Source organism: Crinia signifera, chromosome 6, assembly GCF_055691185.1.
Source record: "Crinia signifera chromosome 6, ASM5569118v1, whole genome shotgun sequence".
Lineage (NCBI taxonomy): Eukaryota > Metazoa > Chordata > Amphibia > Anura > Myobatrachidae > Crinia > Crinia signifera.
Genome location: NC_139222.1, coordinates 225950215 through 225956214, shown reverse-complemented (window position 1 = coordinate 225956214; position 6000 = coordinate 225950215). Strand labels below are relative to the sequence as shown.

Here is a 6000-nt window from a genome sequence, read left to right as displayed (position 1 = left end):
CAGTCAGGATTGATGCGGCCCATGGGCCGTATGTTGCCCACCCCTGCACTACAACCTGCCCTGTGTTTGAAAAATGACAGGTGCTGATTGGATAAAACTTTATCTCTCTCTACTTTATCACTGTCCATGCTTTGATAAATCTTTCACCCAAAAGCTGGGCTGCCCTATCGATGTTTCACATGCACACGCCACTGCTGCGATCTCCACATCGCCCAAACCTGTGTTATGATCTAACATCAGACACCAATTCTTTTAATGATAAAGTTTCTTTATTTAGCAGCTTTAGTTTTCAACCTGATGTTACCTTTCCAATTAAACGTTTACCCCAATGGAAAAATTCCATTGGGGGGTATACAGTAGGTGTTCCAAATGGGTCAGTCACAAGGTGAAGTTACAGCTTCATTATGCATAAGGCATTTCTCCCACTCAGGAGGTTGATAAACAGCCGCTGTATCTTTAATGATAGAGTACACGCCCACACAGAAGTCACAGATCCAGCCCAGCAGCGTGACTTCAGTGTGTGTGTGCTGCAGGCTCTAATGAGGAAACACCATGGTCCATTGCACACTTTCTGTCCTTCCTAAAGATCCTGGTAAGTTTCCTGATGGCTCCTCTCCCTGTACAAAGTTCTGCTACCTTGTTACCCGGCAGCATTGCAGTGCCCGGGACAAGTCCATGCTGTGTCTGAGGATGAGCAAGCACCATCTCTTCCTCCTATATATGTGTCCTGCTCATGTTTCATAACAAACTGCTGGGCTGGCATTAGCATTGGCTGCTGCTGCCTCAGTGATGCGCACATTGGCCTGGGGGGGAGTGTAGTGGAACTTTTGCGCAGATGCATACGCTGTACATAATACCCCAGGAGCTCTGTGGATTGCGTTGCGATGGTGTTTATCTGTGTGTGGGAGGAGGAGTAAGCCCATAAGTCTGCCAGGGAGATGCTGACGCAGGTCCTAATGTGTGTGGAACGCTGTGACTTGGCAGGCGGCACACATCAGAGGATGCTGTTATTGATGTGCTGCTGTGAGGGGGCACCGGGATAGGCTGGCTGGGAGAATGGGCTCTTGTTCTAATACCTGAGAGCTGTTACGTAACATGTCAGTGTTGCACATTGGATGGGGTGGAGGGAGGCTGCTCATGTCACCTGTACCAAGAAGAAGTGGAGCTGATGTCACTCCACGTTTTGTGTGGGAGGTCCACAGCATGAATGAGGAGGGAGAGGGGTACCTCATGTACAGCTTTGCATGGTTTCTAGTTCAGGAGTAAAAATGTAAAGGGGGGTTTCCATGCAGCCTGTAAATGCTAAGAATGAATCATACAATAACTACAAGGTAGTGTCAGACATGTCGTGCCTCCATTCACAGCTTCCCAGAATGAGTACAACTAATTATCTTTCTCTCCTACATAGTTGCATTATATTTTCTATACTGTAGTCGCTGCAGTTTCTTGTGTCCTTTATTTTGGGCTGTATGCAACATTGTAACTGATGTGTTCATTACAACTTGTTGCCAGACAGATGTGAAAGTAGCCTTCATTTCGGATGGTTAAGGATAATGCTGATGCTGGTGACAGGTGTGGAAGTACCACTTTCTGTCTGAATATCTATTACTACCAGCAGTTATTGAAATAGATTCAAAAATATGTTATAGAATTCAATAAAGTTAATGTGCAATAAAGTTGTGATTCTTCAAGATTGGTTCCTGAACTGGGTATCATGGCACCTTGCGCTGCTGGAGGGCACTTGCAAGGGTGCCATGGGTTAGTGGTCCAAGATCAAATCAACATTTTCTTGGATTTTGGATACTTTTGCTCAAAGCTATGGAAATGTCTTTATAATGTGTGTGTTGTGTTTTTATTATGATTATTTTAAGTTACCACAGACTTAAATTCTGATAAAATGTGGAGTAGTCTGGATCATTGAACTCCAGACTACAAACTCTGCAATTCTGGAGTTTGCAGTGCTCATCCCCATCCCAGAAGTGTCCTGGTGGGTGGGTGTCTGTGACAGCTAATCCACAGGAAGGGGGGTGGGTGTCTGTTCCACACCATACAACAGGCATGTCCAAACTATGGCCCTCGAGCTATTGTGAAACTTCATGTCCCATCATGCCGTGCCACAGTTTTGCTATTCGGGAATGCTAAAATTATGGCAAGGCATGCTGGGATGTGTACTTACACAACAGCTGGAGGGCCACTGTTTGGACATGCCTGCCATACAAGGTATAGACCATACCATACAAGGATTTCCCCCCATGATAGCTGTCACAGACACCTGCCCCCTCCACCCTCCCAAGGACAGGACACCCCCCCCCCCCCTCCCAGACAGGGACAAGCACTACAAGCCCCAGAATGGAAGAGTTTGCTGCAGAGAGGTGGCGAATCGGTTTTGTTCACCAACTTTAAATGGTGATTAAGGAGTAGGTGTGAGCTGGTGGCAATGACAAGTTACTATTAAGATATTGCAGCTTGTTATTACACCTTCTTTCATTATCCTTTTCCATCTGGTTTGAAGCCGGAGGAATACGTGGTCAGGGCAGTCCTCAAAAAGTGGTGCTTTATCATACTTTTACTGCATGGCCTTTCTAGTTTGTTTGACTCTATCTAAACCTAAATTTGATCATTTCTGTGAGAGATTTTGAGTGGGCAGGTAATGGAAAGTTCAGTCTGCCAATGATCAGATTTGGATATTCTTGTATTTCTAGAGTTTAATGCTGGAGATTTTAAAGCATCATGTACATTAGGGGGCCAGGCAGTGCTGTCCATTAGCGCAGTGCTGGATTACCAAATAGCAGAGTAGACATTGGCCTATGGGCCTCGCACCATTTAGGAACCAAGAGATTAAAGTTGTATTGATTCAATATTGAAAGAAAATGACAATCAAACGTTCTTATATTTCACTGCATGTACAGATGACAGAGGGAGTCACTAAGGACCCGTGGGAGTGTGCATTACTAACGATATAGGCCCTCATTCTAATTAGCTAAGGTCCACCGTGTGTTCATACATGCGACCGATGGTGAAGTTCTTCGCATGCGCATATTGTCATATGTGCAGTACATCTAAGCAAGCGCCCTCGCCGACCTGCACTGTCGGTGTGGCGCTCGCACAGGACAGGGGCAGATGGGGGTGGCGCGGCACTCCGACATGGCAACGCCCAGAGTTACATGGGTGTTCCCATGCAAATGCTGGGTGTTTCCATGTACATTGCAGCATGATGCAGGGTGATGGGGTGGGCGGCTGATGTCAGACCGCCCTGTCTTCGGCTGGAAGTCTGCAAATATAAGTCAGTCTCCACTGACTTATATTTGCAAGCTCTGGAGAAATTATTTGATTGTTGGCGACCATCAATTTATTTCTCCTTCTGCGGAACATGCGAGGGGATGTGTTTTCATGCGGGGGGATACAGTGACGTATTGGTGATTGGTGGTTCAGGACCATTTCTGGTAATTTATGGTCAATGGAATAGGTAAAACTAGTGGTAGAGGCCACCAATCATAACATATGTGGGCAAACAGAAGCAATTCCTGTCCCTCGCCACATAACTGACCTTAAGGATGACATACTGTATAAACACATTTTTCTTAATTTTATTTAAAAAAAAAAAAAAAAAAATATGTTTCTTAATAAGAAACATTTGGCCTAGGGGTGCCTTGAATTTTGTTGTGATACTCTAGGGTTCAGAACAGTTTGGGAACCACTGTACTAGACGATATGCACGAAAATATAATTATCGCGCATATTATTAAGGATAGTCTTCTAGAGTGTACAAATGATATCAGCTTCACATTACAGTTTGTAAGGCAGGCCCAGAGATTTTACTTGCTTAGGGCCAGATGTATCAAGCTTCAAAAGTGATAAAACAGAGAGTGATAAACAACCAGCCAATCAGCTCATATCTGTTATTTTTCAAACCCAGCCTGTAACATGACCGGTAGGAGCTGATTGGCTGGCTGTTTATTACTCTCCATTTTATCACTTTTTGAAGCTTGATACATCTGGCCCTCTGTGCCCCCACTGGGTTTGATCCATCCCTGTATTATAGACGCACCTGCACTTAAAACTGGGTACACACCCACTGATTTATCTGTTCAGTCTGGTGGTGTATGGGAACAAATGACAATCAACCATTTATTCCCTAAAACTGGGAAAAAAAGACAATAGTCAATTAGTTAAATACATTTTAATTTAGCAAATGTATCTGAACAATTGTTTTTGTTGGTGTTCCAGCATTTGGGAGCAAATTATCGATTGTCAGATGCTCTCATACATTGCCAGATTTTTGTTCCCAGCAGACAGTTTGGACAGATAAATCTTCCTCTGTGTTCCCAGCTTGATGCTGGGTATATGCTAGAAAATATATCAGCAGATCAATTAATCTGCAGATATATCTACAGACAGATCGGGCAGCGTGTTCTCCATACACGCTGCCCAATCCATCAGGACTGACATCACAACTGGGTGGGCGCATCTGCTTGTACCCTCCCATTAAGATGTCAATCACTGGCGGCTTCTGCAGCAGCCGTACGGGTGGCCAGCGGATCGCCCGTACACACAGCATTATATATATATATATATATATATATATATATATATATATATATATATATATATTTATATGTGGAACACCCCAACATGAAATATATGTGAACGATGCTGTTCACACATATATATCGCTGGCTGATGTGGATCTGTGGGAGCGCACATCGTTAATGATATAGTGCAGGGATCTTCAACCCATGGCCCGCGGGCCACAAGTGGCCCGCCGAGTAGTTTTAGGTGGCCCGCCAGTGAATTGCGTTTTTTTTTATTAAATGCTGTGCTGATTTAAAAAAAAAAAATCCTTCCGCGCGCTGTCCCCTTAAAATCCTTCCGCACGCTGTCCCATTAGCAGTGGGACGTGGCGGCGGTGGATGTGCTTGCTGGGGCAGGCGGGACTGTGCGCGAACATATGCATTGTGTACTTCCTGACGCCGCGCACCCGTCCTGCCCATGTCCTTTCAGACAGCCGGGAGACTGGAGTGGGTGTGACAACTGCCGGCAGCCGCGCACCTGTCCCTGCCTGCTCCATGGCTGTTAAGACAGCCGACGCCGCCAGCAGCAGCCCTCTGAAGGAGACCTCTGTAAGGGACACTAAGGCAAGTGTCTCAGGAGAGGGTGATGCCGGCTAGCTACCGCTGTGCTGAATACGGGGGAGTGGGGGCTGGCAGTGCAATGTGGCCCTGTGTATGGGGAGGGTGCTGACTATGGGGGAGGGGGGGGCTGGCAGTACAATGTGGCCCTGTGTATGGGGAGGGTGCTGACTATGGGTGAGGGGGGCTGGCAGTGCAATGTGGCCCTGTATATAGGGAGGGTGCTGACTATGGGGAGGGGGGGCTGGCAGTGCAATGTGGTGCTGACCAAGGGAGGGCTGGCATGCTGCGCAATGCAGTGCTGACTATGGAGGGAAATACTAGGGCATTTTGTGAGGGACACTACTGGTGGAATTTTATGAGGGACACTACTGGTGGCATTTTGTGATAGGCACTGCTGGGGGCATCATATGCATAAGCAGGAGTATTGGGGGCCTTATAGTGCAAGGTGCAATGGGCATCATAGTGTGAGGCATAATGTGCAATGGATGTCACGGTGTGTGGCATAATGTGTAATGGGCATCATGGTGTGAGACATAATGTGCAATGGGCAGCACGGTGTGTGGCATAATGTGCAATGGGCATCACGGTGTGTGTCATAATGTGCAATGGGCATCACGGTGTGTGGCATAATGTGCAATGGGCATCCTGGTGTGTGGCATAATGTGCAATGGGCATCCCGGTGTGTGGCATAATGTGCAATGGGCATCACGGTGTGTGGCATAATGTGCAATGGGCATCCAGGTGTATGGCATAATGTGCAATGGGCATTATGGTGTGTGGCATATTGTGCAATGGGCATCATGGTGTGTGGCATATTGTGCAATGGGCATCACGGTGTGTGGCATAATGTATAATGGGCATCATGGTG

General features: G+C 46.5%; 1 protein-coding gene across 3 annotated transcripts in view; it reads left to right on the top strand.

Annotated features, from left to right (window-relative positions):
- The first annotated feature begins 455 nt into the window (after nucleotides 1-455).
- The window catches only part of PCGF5 (polycomb group ring finger 5), an 86202-nt gene continuing 80657 nt past the window's right edge, over nucleotides 456-6000 (top strand). For 2 of the 3 annotated variants that reach the window (XM_083149025.1, XM_083149022.1), the window contains exon 1: nucleotides 456-592. The gene's annotated coding sequence lies outside the window, so the exon portion shown is untranslated. The remainder of the gene's footprint in view (nucleotides 593-6000) is intronic. The other variant, XM_083149024.1, reaches the window with a different exon arrangement.